This window comes from Echiichthys vipera (genome assembly GCF_963691815.1).
Source record: "Echiichthys vipera genome assembly, chromosome: 18".
Taxonomy (NCBI): domain Eukaryota; kingdom Metazoa; phylum Chordata; class Actinopteri; order Perciformes; family Trachinidae; genus Echiichthys; species Echiichthys vipera.
Window position 1 is genome coordinate 23,018,776 of NC_139843.1, and position 15,664 is coordinate 23,034,439.

At 39.1% G+C, this 15,664-nt stretch overlaps 1 protein-coding gene across 1 annotated transcript in view; it reads right to left on the reverse strand.

Annotated features, from left to right (window-relative positions):
• The window catches only part of ca10a (carbonic anhydrase Xa), a gene marked incomplete at its 5' end in the record, with an annotated part of 322,140 nt that overhangs the window by 187,330 nt on the left and 119,146 nt on the right, over positions 1–15,664 (reverse strand). The window lies entirely within an intron of this gene.

The following is a 15,664-nucleotide window of genomic DNA, read 5'->3' on the forward strand; positions in this document are numbered from 1 at the left end:
AGCATCTGCACTGACGAGATAGGGGCACGTTCCACCAAGAGGTCACCCAGAGTGACGGGCAGAGTTTGTTGCTCAGTCCTTCTTTAAATTCAGTCCTGCCAGACTCACAGTGGAATGAAATAAAATGTAATTAGCAGGGTTCAACATATGTGGGCTTTTGGTATTTCTCTTTCTTTCTCAAATTCGAAATCTACAAGAATCGTTGACAGGATTTTATCCTGCGTGTACCATCATCGTCATCATCATGATCAGCCTCATCATCATCATCATCATCATCATCATTATCAGCCCTGATGTTTTGTGATCAATGCACTGGAATGTGTCGGCAGAATATTTAATTTTGGTATGTTTTGGTACATGTTCATGTGTCATACCTTGGGGTGTAGTAAAAACATTAAATCAAGACATGCAGACACACGAACAGAATATGAAACACACATATACAAGGCATACAAATTATAAGTGAAAGAAATGCAAATAGTTATCAAACATAAAAGTATATATATATATATATATATATATATATATATATATATATATATATATATATATATATATATATATATATATATATAAAGGAATAATTATAATATAAAATGCAGATACCCCATCTTCCCCAACTCCCATTTTCATTAATTCCTTCAGTATTCACTCAACCAGGGGGTTGTGAGGTAAGAAGTGTTCAGATCAGAGACTGTAAATAAAGATAGACAATGTAAATCCAAAATAACCCGGATATGGTCGCCACCATGTTAAAATTGTGGCAGTAGAGAGCTAAGTAATCATGTGTGGATCACAGCCAAGCCCCCACCACATTGATTTACTGGTTGATCCAATACAGAAGTACCAAAAACTGCAGTTCTCCGAGTGTTTCATATTAAAGCAATTTCTCATTGACCCCCATGTTAAACAGGTCGTTTTCACAGCATAATTAAACCTATTTAAGGCCTGCTTCAAAAACCATTCTAGTCTTTGTGTTAAGGTCATTACTCCATGACAACACTGAAGGGAATGAACTTTTTTGTACCAGGTTAGTTTATAGTTTATTGGAGTGTTTTCAAATGTTTTCAGAGTCGTATTTTAGTGTACTGTTTAGCTTTGAGACAATATAGTTTTTGACCAGGCAGCCATGTTGAAAACAGTCATGCCAAAACCAAAACCTGAGAAAAGATGTCATTTCACAGCTGGACAGTGCACTACACTCAGTCACTTTGGATACTTCCTAACATTCATTCCTCTCCTATATACAGTATATATGAGCTAAGTAATTGAATGTTGAACACCAGGCTCCCAGGATCCTGTGTGCTCGTATCTTCAAGATATAGCAGCATGGATTGCTAGTCTCCTACTGCAGCAGGGAATGACAAGGTGAGAATTCAGGAAGCTTTGTGGGGGGAAACTAATCCACAGTGACTTTTAGCAATTTGATTAAAAAAAAAAAACTCTGAATAGAGGACATATTACAGAAGTGAGAGAAATGGAATCAGCCTATAATAAGCTAACACGTGTGCTGTAAGACTGAGAGGACAGGATGGCACCGGGAGAGAATGTAAGCACTGTGGGCGTGATAGGCATCTCAGCCAGTCATTTTCTTATGTAAGACTTGGCCACCGGGACCAAGAATCCATTTCCTTCAACAGAGTGGGAAGCAAAGGCTTATCACGTCAACTCAAACAAGAGGCAGTTTTTTGCTACGTCATCTGCCTGAGCCTAAAGCAGCATTATCCATTTAGGAACACAGTATTATGCAGAGATGAGTCATGGAATTGTGCACCCCTAGATTTTCCAAAAAAAAGGCATAGAAATGTGCAAATTCATAATTGGAATTGGAACTGGGGGTGAAGGGGTTGGGGGGGATGGAGCCGATATTACACAGCGTGAACTCAAAGCTAAAGACTTAACAAGTCCTTCAAGATTCAGAGCCAGAGATTTTGTTTGCGGTGCTCAAAGACATGCTGGGCAGAGAAAGCGCTACATCACTGTCAGATCGAATTGTTTCCAACATCTAATAAATATCAGCAGAAAGCATTTGGCTGAGGTTATTCAGCAAAGACAAGTGATCATGCTGCTTCCTTACAGCTGGAAAAAATGGTTAATTGGCTAATAAGTAAAATGAGTGTTATGAAAGGTGTCACTTGTTGTAATAAACCAACAGAAATTATCCCCTGACTCTGCAGTTCCCCTCAGTTCTATGCAGTTCTTTTAGCCCATTGTTTTCTTTTGACAGCTCACGACTTCGCAGTTTTAGTTCAGTAGCAGTAACAGGAAGCTGAAAAAGTGAAAAAAAACTCTCACTGTACACTACCTGCTCAACAGCAAACAGCTGACAGGCAACACTAGAGTATAGCATTGAATACAGTGGAGCATTTAGCACCTAAAAAGACAGATATTTCCTTCAGAGATGGTAGAGGTATAGGTATAGGTATAATCAGGCTTTTCAGTGTAGCCAGCAGATATCTGGGCCAAGACGTCCTCTTCTGTGCACCAGTTTGTTTCTGGGCTAATTAGCAACGTGAGATGCGAGAATGGAGTCGGAGTTAAGAAATGGATTGCATGACGCTCAATGTGTTCCACTTCTTGTGCTCTCCATACGATCCTTGTCCCTACATGCAACCAAAGCATGCTCACATGCAATCAGTAAATACTACTCGGGTAACAAACGGAAACCAGAACCATGACCTACATTTCTATGCAGAATCTGTTTATTAGATTTGGAGGACACAAACAAGACTACAAATGACTGCTATTGTTGCCCTGTCTCTGCTGGATGTCTATGTAGACAACTGTTTCTTAAAATGTTAGCTATATTAACATTATGTTCTGCCACCTCCAAGTGGCAAAAAAACAATTAATCCAGCTTAAATATTTACAGTACAATTAAAGTATTGTGAGAAATAACCAAAGATGACCTACCTTATTCATCTATGATTGTAAATCCTTGATTAGCATAACAGTCAAGCTGAGAATAAGTGCTGGGGGATTGTGGATAGGAGTCACATGAGATTGCAAATGGTGACAAAAGGGGGGTCGTAAATACTGATAATTTCCACGGGGGCCATAAACATGGGGTAGGGTGTTTTGTTTATTCTAATGTCATTGTGTTTGTAAGATGCTTTGATCTGACTTGTATATCTGCTGAAGAAATTTGGAGACAGGGAGAGATGATAGAGACCCGGCTGTTGGTCTGATCTCTCCTGTCTGCAGCAGTATTTAGTAAAGATATGATTTGAGAAACACTGAGGACTCCAGAGAATTTCTTTCACATTTGGCGACGAGGATGGGATGGACGTTCTGCTGATCAGGCCTGAGTCCTGACTGAAGGTTAAACCGGTAAGGAAAAATTCCGCTCCACCAAAGGAGGACAGGATTCCGCCTGATGTCAGGAACGGGTGCTGGACAGCAGACGCTCCATCCATTTTAAACGTGAGTACAGTGTCTTTAGATCATATCTCGTGTGTAATTTTGAAGACAAGCTTCATTTACTTGTGGGGTTTTTGAAGCTCAAAAGAAGGTGTGTGTAAACCTAGGCGACAGTTCGAGAACCTGTGTGTGGTCTGCTGTCAAGATACTCTGTAATTCCTGTGAGTTTGAATATAAGGTCTGACGAGTCTATTTGTAGAGGTCGGATCGTCTTTATATGTCCTTTGTGATTTTGAAGACTAGTTTCATTTTCTGTGTGATTTTGAGGCTCTGAGAAGGCGAGGTATCCTAGGTGACAGTTCGAGACAATGTGGTCTGCTGTCTGATATTCTATAAATCCTGTAGGGTTGAATATCGAGGTCCAATGAGTCCCGTTTGGAGATTGGACCGTCTTCATATTTTCTGTGTAATTTTATTTTGTAGACTAGTTTAATAAAAATATATATATGCACTTAAAGCTATATAAGTGATGTCTTGAATAGACATAAATGAATATAATGTGTTGTGAGAGGTTGGTGCAACCTAACAAATGAGAGAAGTGTTTTGGAAAATACACAAGCATTTAGGGAGAAAAATGAATGATTTCTGAATCAATTATTTAAAGGAGTAGAAATTTTTGAAATGCAAATATAATTTGCATGAGTGTAGGGATTCCCAACTACAATAAAATGGGCGTATGAATGTGGTAAGAAAAAATAAACTTTGGGGTAACTCATTTCAGTGTCTAAATATCCAGTTTGGATATTAAACGGTGCGTTGCTCTGAACGAATGTGTCGTATAAACCACCTGGCTGAAAGATTATCCAAAGTTAGTGTATGTGTGATAAGATCTAACCATGTTCGGATGGAAAGATCAGCATGTGTGAAATCTGTCTGAGTGAACAATAAGCCCATTGAAAGTAAAAGCACATCCCAGTGCGTCAACAGAAAAATGGGAAACAAAATGGGAAATTTTTACAGATCCTGCTAAATTTATAGCAGATAAATGGGTTAATGTGGTTGAGAGCTTCCATTTTGGCATTAATAGACTAGAGTTTTTTTTTTGTTTGTTTGTTTTTTCGTCTTTTATTAGGCACATATTTAGGTACATATATAGTGAAGAGGGTAAAGTGATGAGAGAGAAAGGGACAGCGAGTAGGGAAAGATAGGAGGAAAGCAAACTCAGTTATAGAAAGACAAGAAAGAGATTAGGGATAAAAGACAGGTCCTCCTCATTCTGTCCCCAGGCCATGCAGCCCTCCATCAAGCCCATATGCATATTCCCAGAAGGACTCTGACAATGAGGGGGAGGGGAGACTGAACCTGCATTTGATGTGTCAGTTGTCACAAAACCAGTGACGGAGGAAAACAGACTGAAACAAAGAAAAAGATAACTTTGCTTCTCCAGAAAGTTCTCTCTCCAAACAGCAACTTCTTTTCGACTACTGGCCTGAAGAAAAGGAAACGGATGTCCACGGCACCAGATGTTCAGTTGAATTGAACACTGAAGAGCTTGTGTTCAGGACGTGGCAGCCAGAGGAACTAAAAGATTGCAAGGAGGGGGAGCGAGAGAGGTGTGAACTCCAATGGGGCAACATTCGACCAGCCATTTGGTTCACGATACAAGCAGAATGAGGCACAGAATCCTGGACAAAGATTGCCTCATCAAGACAACATCAGAAGGAGAGAAAGAAGGAGACTGGGTCAATGGCTCAATGCTGAAGATCCAGAGAAGTCCTGGTTGCGTGTTTTTTTCATCGTTCCCCAATGAACAGGCCATACAGACAGCGGAGGAAGGTCAGAGCATTTGAAAATCACAAATTAGAAATTAAAGATAAAACATCCACACTAGATGACACGTTAGTTGAACTTAGAATGAACAGGATGTTAATGTTCAACACATACATACACTTGCATATACATATAGGAACATTTATTAAGAATAAGTATTGGTGTCAATAGGGAAAATTAGGGTTTTGCAGTGAGAGTTGATCATTAGACACAGAAAGTTAAGGTTTTAATTGCTATGCCCAGACAAAATATTTTTTAGCTCACATAAGAAAAAAAATCAAGATATTGAAAGCAACACTGATTATTTCTTATAAAACAAGCATGCCATTGTGGAATATCTCAAATATAACTCCCATTTTACCTAAAGAGGCATCATAGATGTCACAGGTTTGAGTTTCTGGTGATTGATTTTAGAAAATGCAATATTGATGCATCACTGTAAATCCTAACTCATTATTCTGGTTTTTTTTGCTTTCACTCTCAATGGTATTTTAATTTTTGGAATTAATGGTACAGTTTTCTGGGAAAACCTGGTTTAAAAAACTGCCATAGTGATGGTGAAGTTTTCAGAAACATACGTCTTGTTTTTGCAAATTTGAAGCATTAGATATAACAATAATAATAAGGATAATATTATTAATAATGATAATAAATGGGTCCTGACTGCATCCATAGAAACTGGATGGGTTTTTAAAATAAATAAATAAATAAATAGATTAAATTCTATTGCCACTTATGGATTATTATTATGTTTCTGTGGAGATCTCCCCCTGTATAAAGAAACTTGGCCAATGACTGACTTTTTAGACTGTGACTGCTGAGGCAAACAACCTGTACCGACTTAAAATGACCTAACTAATCGAGCTCTGATTGTTTCTTTTTAATTTTTGCATGATAATTATGTGTCAATAGTTTTATGTCGATTAACAAACACTAACATCTGACCCTATTGTATTTTCGAAGTGTGCACGTTATGCATGATACTCATTGTCACACTAATGTTTAATGTCAGCCTGAAGCGCTGTACTGTCTTAATTTTTGAGCTTTTGATCCTACAGCTGAAGATGGAGAACCATTCTTGAATGGAAATGTTTCACAGTGGATCAAAACCATGGAAAGCATTGTTTGATACATAGTGTCTAACGATAATTCTGTTTTTCTTCATAGATGGTTCTGCAAGGAGTCCATCTAACTGCTCTTTCTGTGTTTGCCTTTGAACTAAACTGCCAAATAACTCGTCTGCTAAAGCGAAGAGTTATTTGTATTAATCTGTACTTTTCTTTCTAGGGGCAACAGATGATACAGTGTCAGAGTCACAATATGCTTTAATATTGTCCCTAACTTTCACACTCTGGGAAAAACTGTGGCATTCTCACTCCTACAGGAAAACCTTTTGTTCTTAACCTTTTGTCTCTAACACTTTTACCTGTTTACAGTTAAAAGAGTTCACGCTGACTATAACAACTCAGTTTTCACAGGGCAACGCCATTGCAGATGATGGTGCTAAAGAAGAACATGGGACAGTGGTAAAGACTGTTTCCGACGGTGTGTTAAGTGCTAGTAACCTCTGACACCAGGACATGGAAGAGAGAAGAAAATGGCATCCATGGCATCGAATGAGGCAAAATAAAGCAAAAAGAAACCTATATAGTGGTTCAGATGAAGAAACGGTGTGAATAGAATTGTGTTTGTTATAATGTTTTTCGTTGTTTTTATTTTTCCTTGTCATATTCGGAGAGTTAAGAGTGAATCTCTACTAATGTTTGTAGTGTGTAGTCAAAGAAAGAGTTAGTTGATGATATTGTGTTATTTCCAAAAAATTATTTGACACTTTGTGTCAAAAGGGGGGAATGTGAGAAATAACCAAAGATGACCTACCTTATTCATCTATGATTGTAAATCCTTGATTAGCATAACAGTCAAGCTGAGAATACGTGCTGGGGGATTGTGGATAGGAGTCACATGAGATTGCAAATGGTGACAAAAGGGGGGTCGTAAATACTGATAATTTCCACGGGGGCCATAAACATGGGGTAGGGTGTTTTGTTTATTCTAATGTCATTGTGTTTGTAAGATGCTTTGATCTGACTTGTATATCTGCTGAAGAAATTTGGAGGCAGGGAGAGATGATAGAGACCCGGCTGTTGGTCTGATCTCTCCTGTCTGCAGCAGTATTTAGTAAAGATATGATTTGAGAAACACTGAGGACTCCAGAGAATTTCTTTCACAGTATAGCATGTTGTATTACAATTTGGGTTTTTATTTTTCATAGTTTTGGTTATTATATTTTACAAGTTATTATATTCAGCCCAAAAAGACACAAAAGAGAGTTTGTGGCAATCTTAAAGTTCTAGGTGCATTATAATTTACTTATTGTACATGGTGGATCTTACTCAATAAATGTGTTTACACAAATTTCATGCAGCTAACCAAGGTCCATATTGTATTACACGACAGACATACTGTACACAATTCAAAGAGAGGGGGTAAAACAGGAAGCTAACAGTGCCTAATTTATTAATCCAGCCATGGATGTTTACAATGACAGTTTTACAGCAAGTCTTTGTTTTCTCATGATCATTGAAGCCACTTAAAGCAATACAGATGAGAAAACAATCATGGACAATGAAATGTTGTATCTTTAATATCTGTTTTTAAATGTGATGTAGGTAATGTAGATTAACAGAAACCTCTTTAGATGTGTCTTTAATCAGTTTGAAGGTCATAAGGTCACACGCTGGGCTCAACACACCCTGGTACATTAAGTGCAGCTATAGTAAAAGGTTCAGTCTCATGAACACTCTTTTTGGAGGTTGTATATCATTTTTAGGGAGTGAAGGCCATGATACATTGTTTAAACCAAGATATGTAATTTTATGGTCACTTCAACAGCAGCTATGTTTCAAATCACCATTCAGACTTTACTGATTAAAGATGACAAACAGGTCCTCTCGGGGGAGTTCCAAAATACTAAGCCTGGATCCCCCTCTGGCCGTCCTAACCGTGGCAACTATTTTCTATCCCATCTTAAAAGAGGCAAGCCATTGCAAGCTCCATTTTAAAGCTAGAGTGTAGATATTGGTATCAGACTAAAGACTTAACGAATCCATTGGTACCAACTACCTAGCTTGTCAGAGGGATAACGCTTCAAATTTAGGCTAAATTTTGACAAGGGAAAAACCGGCAAGGCCATTTACAAAGGTTTCCTTTGACCTCTAATCTCAAGATATCTGAAAGAAAATGGGTTCTATGGTCACCCCCGCCTGATTTTTCATATCCCATGCCATTTTGGGAAAAAACAAATTAGTGTTTTCATGCAGTACACATTTTTGTTATTTTGGCCCATTCTAAAATGGTGTATTTGTGAATTTTTCTGCATAGCCTACTAGAGTCCCTAAACAGTCTTGGAATGGCATAATTCAGGTTTACTATGGTGTTCTCAAAGGTCCTGATGTCTTGGTGTCTATTTTTGAGCATTTATATAAATTATTAAGGGGTCAATAATGGTAACAAGTTCACAAACAGGGCAGAGGCTGCTGCAAGCACGTATGGGATAATTGAGCATGGCCATCATATACTTAGGCAACAGCTCACTACAGGCTGTGGTGTGTTGGGATTCTATCACAGCTAAGGGACGTTGTCGGCCCAATGCGGATTGTGTTTTAGCTAAGATATCAGCTGAAAATTAATATTTTTCCATGGACGGATTCAAGCAGCAGAATCTGTTTATACTGCCCATTGAGTCACCAGTCAAGTTAAGCTAACATTAGCTTGCTGACATCGTGAAGTCTCTCAAAATGAATAAATGCCACACATACAACCATAAATCACACTCTATACTGTTATAATGAAGGTCTCTGCCACACTGGAACAGCTGATTAACATTTCCAATAACAAAGAATATTGCAAGAAATACTAAAAAAATCACTTCACAAATATGTTTTAAAAATCAAGACTAACCAATCACTTTATAAATATGTTGGAATCATCTGCAAGTTTAAGTTTAAGTCCCTACAATGTATTCAAAGATAAAAGTGGAGTGATATAGAATTGTGTGACAAGGAATTGGACAGCAATTATATCACAGCCAGCAACCAGATCAGATTGCTTGATTTGAGCCATCCGTTTTAAAATTCCATCATAATTTAACACTCTAAACATTCAAAAGTGAAACAAAACGTTTACTTCAGGTTCCCAGCTTTCAGATGATGTACACCACTTCTGTGTGGTATATACTAGGGTCGGGCGACCCAGGTCTACACTGTTTACCTGTTATTCCCACACCCCCATGGTGGGTCTCTAAGGGTGAATGTTTCTAAAAATTGCGTATGGCTCCGGCCTGGCCCACACAGTTGAAATTGTCTAGAAGTGCCCCTGGTTCCGATAATACAGAGTGGTGACTGTGCTACAGACATAAGTTAAGGCATACTGTGATACCTTAGTCACACAACACTGAGTCACTGCAATAAAACACTTTGCATGGTAGTGCTGCTGAAGGTGGGAGTTCTCTCTGTGAGCTGTCAATACTTTAACTTTATCACAAGTAAAAAATATTCATGTTGACCTGCACCATGCCAGAGTAAAATAGTAAATACTGTAGCTTTATGAGATATGCCTCTAAACTTGACATCGAGCACATTGTTGTACATTATGCTGACAGTCCTTACACACCAGGAGGCCAGTGGCTGCTTTTATTCAAGTCAGCAAAGTGTGGCAGCAGCTTTGTCTGCCAGTCCAGAGGCAGCAGTAGCAGCAGAAGCAGCAGCAGCAAAAGCATCAGCAGCAGGGGACTAGATTTGTGGTCGCTGGTCACGCACAAAAATCTTTCTCCATTTCTGCCATTTCAACAGGAGCTTGATGAACTTTGGCAGACTGACCTCTGGAGCTCTGAGAAAAGCCCTGAGCAGTGAAGTGCAATGTTTGACCGAGTCACAGAGGAGTCTCTAGTGATTCTGGCCAACTCTGTGCAACATATCAGTGGCAGCTACAGCTCAAGCTACTTTAAAGTGTAGAACACGCAGCTCTTCAGGGAGCTCATGGGTTTGCTACAGGAGAAGTAACAAGACAGTCCCTCCAATCACAGCACAGAAAGGCTTATCACAAATTCTTCAGACTTTCTTCATTCACTGTTCGTACATAAACCTATGAAAAGTAATGCACTCTATTTTGTGTGTAACCCACATGTTTATTACTGTGGAAATTACGTCTGGAGCAAAGAAGGAAATCAGGTGACATGGTATAGGAGAGCAAAAATCAGTGAAGGGAGGGGGCTCAGGGTGGTGGATGGGTCCCAAAACACAGGACATTCACCTGGGGTATGAAATCACATCGACCATTGATGAAAATACATTGAATTCTTCCTAACAAGTCACAATCCCTACCACCAAAACTTCCACACACTTGGAGGATTTATGACAAGGACTACTGAAGCCTACATTAAAGTTGGATGTGCCACATGCGAAAGAACTGGGAGAAGTCTAATGTCATGGTCACATACAGTATATGGGACACACACATACATCGCCAAGCGATATTTCATGCTAGTCAAAGTTCACCAAAGCTGAACTCTACGCTACTTTGCGTTGCTACCGGAAGCAAATGTATTATTTGCCTCTTCACTCATACAAAAGTGAACAAGAGGCTAATGTTCATCTCACATATGTGTGACTGTGCCTTTAAGCTAGAGAAAGGGCAGGGTTGACCCTGTTGCTATAGATGTTGTATGTCATTTTTCATCAAACTGAGATTCTTTTTGGGTCTTGGGCTGATTTGGGTCTTGATAGAAATACTGTAGAAGGAATGTTTCCATGTCCAAACAAAGATTAGGGGGACATTATTAAATGAAACTTCAGAGTGAGACCAAAAAGAAGCAAAGGAAAATATGTGCCTGGAAATATGCATCTTTCTCCGTTGTTATTGGGTTGTATCTGTTGGTTGGTGAAGTGACTGCATCCTTACTAGCTCTACTATCAGAGTACCCTCATGATTAAGGTGATACCTTTTTAAAAGCTGAGTATCATTACAGGTTTCTAAAATGTTACGGTGATTATGAGGCAGATTGCCGGCAGCAGCCATTTTAGGATTGTTTGTGATTTGCTCTCAATGACTTAGGAGTCCTGTTGACTATTTCTAATTTTTTACAGATTTAGGAGCTGCTTTGAGCGCGAAAACACTTTGTAGAATACTCTTGGAAAAAAAATGTAAGAGTCTTAAAATTAGGACTGACACCACTGATGCCTCCCATGATGAAGATTTACTCAGAAAATTAGGAGCTAATTTGAGCCTTCACATGTTTTGTGAACATGGGCCAGGATCATGTAGTATCAGCCTTTTACTTTCGTCTTTATATTCAATTCTTTGTACTAGCCTTCCTGCGCAGCCTCAAGAGGATTCCACCTTATATTTCATTGCACATTTTGTATGATCATTTGACAAATAAGATCTATATCTCATGACGTTGTACTTATAATGATCCACAAACCGCTTAGCACCATGGGACATACAGTCCTTACTTCTGGCAACACAGACCAACAGGAAAAAGCCAGCCATGGGATACTGTGTGAGCACATCACACTAAAGCCACCCAACAAGACATGAACCACTACTGTATGTGTCCTGAGGCAAAAACAGCAAGACATTACAGAGGTGATAAGTCATCATTTCTTAAAGGTAGCATTGAATCAGGAAGTTAAATGTTTTATTAGGGAGGGAAGCTTGGAGGAGAGAGAGAGACCCCCTTCTGTTGCAAAATCCTTCATGAAAATGACAGGAAATCCATGTGCAGAATGGGAATTGGAGTGTGAAAGAATCGATCCGTTAAACCCAGGCCCCTTGTCGTAAATGTACACATAATTATTAACCATTGATAGATTCCTGAAGGCAGCTACAGCAGCATGGGACATCACTCATTGCTGACAGAGGCACAAGCACCTCTGTCAATAATCTACACACACCCTCCTACAACTCCCATACTCCTAAATTTCTCGTAGGCGGCTTGCAAGCGTTAGAGCCACTTTCATTTCTTATTGGCAAGCTGTTAAAGGGGACAGGGATATATGGTGTGGCCTTTGGCAGATGTCGGATGGAGTAGATGTGTAATGCTCAAGTGAAAAGGGCAACTGAGGGTGGGAGGCTTCCGCTTCATGGACGGTCTTCATCACACTTTCTTGTCAAAAGGCCTCTGCAATTAGGGTTTCACATAGTGGAATATGGTTTGGGCTTACTTTAAAATCCCAATCTTTTCAGCTCCTTACAGTTAGAGTTGTTCTGATGCTGATACTATCAAAAATGCAGGTATTGCTAAGTACATAAATCTATGCACTGATCCAGTATCACGTAATTAATCCCCCAAAAATATACTTTAAAGTAGTTTGTTTATGTTCTTTTTCCATTATGTCTAACTATTAAACTAGAAAATAAAATAAAGTTCTATGGCGTTCATTCTCTTGAAGTATTTGTTCATGTTTTATAAACCAGAGCCAGGTCATTCTGAACGATAGCAATCATATCACATTCATATATGGCAGTGGTAGACCCTCAAGGCCAGCAAGGCCTTCTCTGCTGGCCTAAACATAATCAGGAATTTATTTTTTGATATATATATTCTTTTCACAAATATGTATTAAATTGTTCCCCATAGTCTATAAACTTAATTTCATAGCTTTCCTAAATCGGTTGCTCTGCTTCCAGCCCCAGGTCGAGGTCTGGGGGGGCTGGCGTTTATGTTAGAGTTTTTATCCAAACATTATTCAGCTATCATGTGTTGCCAGGGTCCCAAATCTGCCCTTACGCCTGCAGAAGCAAGAGTGCAGGCGCATGGTAGCTTAAAGTCAATGATAACGGACCTGTGGCATTAACCAATCAGCGTCAAGTTGGGTTCACTGGCGCCTGCTAGCAGGCCTACAGCGTCATCACGTGCACGCCTTTCGATTGGATACGCGTTAGAGAGAGGCAGAGCTATGCAGAGCTATGCAAAGCAGACCTGAGCGGATATGTTAATGTGATAAACGGAAAATTTCTAATTTGTGTAGCGCGACAAGTTGTTTTAGTTTATTCAACCCACAATGGCTGAAGGAGGCGAAGATAACGATTTGATCGCAGATTTAATTACAACGCCATTCTCTAGAAACACTTTTCAAGATAAGCTAGACACTGTAAAGAGAGGCGCCCGACCCTAGCTAGCCTGACTCAGCATTATTCAAACACACTTGATCTGAGTGAGTACAAAGCATTTTATGTTTTATTAGATGTGTATGGCTTTTCCCCATTTTATTAAGTCATGTTAAATATGTATTAACAACCTCAATTGGCAAATATTCTGTTAATTGTTTATTTTTTAATGAATAGTGTCAGTGTGTGCGTCAAACATGTTTCTGACACTGCTGGTTTGTGTGTGATGATGCGCTGTTTGGTGAACAGACTTGTTAAAGCTCATCGCTATAGTGTTGGTGGACTTAATACAACTTTGTGTTATACCTTAAAAGCCTTTAATTGTTTTCTGAGATGATGCCTTTGTGTGATATATAATGGCGCATGAACCCGTGGTGGAATACATGGAGCAAATGAACGTGACAGTTCAGCTTATAGTTGAGTTATTTTTGTATTTGAGTTGGGGACTTTTGCAGCTTTCTTTATTTAGTTAAGTTAATATTATTGTTAAAAAATATATTAACGAGTGTTTCTCTGACGCTGCTTCGGCTGCGACTTGATTGGTTGGTTGATTGAATTGATTTGACAGTGGCTCTGCGCAGTTTTGTGAACAAACTTGTTAAAGCTCATACTGTTGGTGGAGTGAATAAAACTCAGTAGAGTAATATAACTCTGTTGTACTTGACTATATGTTAAGGTGATGCAACGCCCAGTTGTACTGTGTTTTGTTCTAAATGCATAATGTGTAGAGCCATGGCATCATAATGATGGTTTTAAGAGGTGGATTAAGTCTGGTAGGGCATCGCTGCAGGCGCAGGTCTGAAATGCACGGCCCGCCACTGATATATGGAGTATATAGTATATATAGTACATAGGATTAGTAGTATCGTTATTATTATTGTTAATATTATTATTATTTAAAAAATGGGAGGAGCAAACAAACACATGCCCCAAAGCTGACCGATGAGTGAGGGATTTGCTGTCCAATCACAGGTGATTTTACTTTCTAACTGCCTGTGGTTTCATCCAATGATTGTTTGTGTCATTCAGGCAGGCCAGACGAGTGTGACATTGAAATGATAATTAGACCCATTCGCACCTAGCGGGTGTGCGCTACCCAAGCCCGTACGTTTTCGACAATTATTGGGCACGGGCGAACTGCCAGGAATCAGGGACGTTTCCGGTAATCATTGGGCATTCACAGTGCCGATAATCTGGATTTCATGCAGTGATACACGGTAGGTAGTATATAAAAGCATCAGACCACTACTCAGTATTGGCCAATACCCAAGTTCAGAAGAATCAGTCTCCGGGAGGAAAAAGAAATCATTTGTCATTTCTCTCAAACAGTCCATACTGCACCATATGCAGGAGAATACAGTTCATAACAGTGTCTTTGTAAGTGTCTTCTCTTTAACTCCACATAATTCAGAATGTACATTGGAGGGTAGCAATATAGATAAGATCTTCTCATGGCACTTTATAAAGATATCACCATGAAACTTTTGCATACATTTCCACAACAGAAATATGAACATTGGATAAAGTTAGGTTCAAAATTCCTGTTTCATTTTGTTTCAAACTCCATGGAGAACAGACGTGCAGCGGGCGCAGCTGGGTTTTTTACCTGCTACACAGACTCTGCAGGGTAGTGTGTGGCTGCTGCCAGCTTCACTATGTGCCATTGAGTTTTAATGCAGTTGTTCTGCAGGTTTGGTGGAGCCTGACTTTGCCCTCTGATACAGAAGTGTATGTATCTTAATCATTTTTAAACACATTGTACTCGTTTTTTACACAGTTTAATGCAATATTAACCTGTTGGAGGGTGTATCAGCTTCATCTGGATATAATGGACACGCATGCCTAAGTAAGTACCCCGTAAGAACCCCATGTATTTCGGCTGTAAAAGTTAAAGGATAATACAGTGGGCATTTTGGATACCTCTTTTTATCACACCATGAATCAGAAAATACAACAACCATTAAAAAAAACAATTTTCTACACTACATTTTCAATATATAGTTTTTGCATTAATCAGGCTATAAATGATATATGAACAATGCCCTCTGTAAAAACCTTCAGTTAAATATACCGTATATCAATATAAATAGGAATGAAGAAATGTTAAAAGAAGCGGTTTCAGAATTCAGAAAAATTGGTCTACGATTTGGAATGTTGGGAATTATTATTAACATTGTTTATAGAGAGATTATGGTCCTTTAGTCCGATCTGCACAATATGAAAAGCAAAAAGAACCAAAAAATCCATTCAGTCTATCAGCCGTGGGTCTGCAAAGACTGACTACAGGGAGCCACCTGGTCCAAAA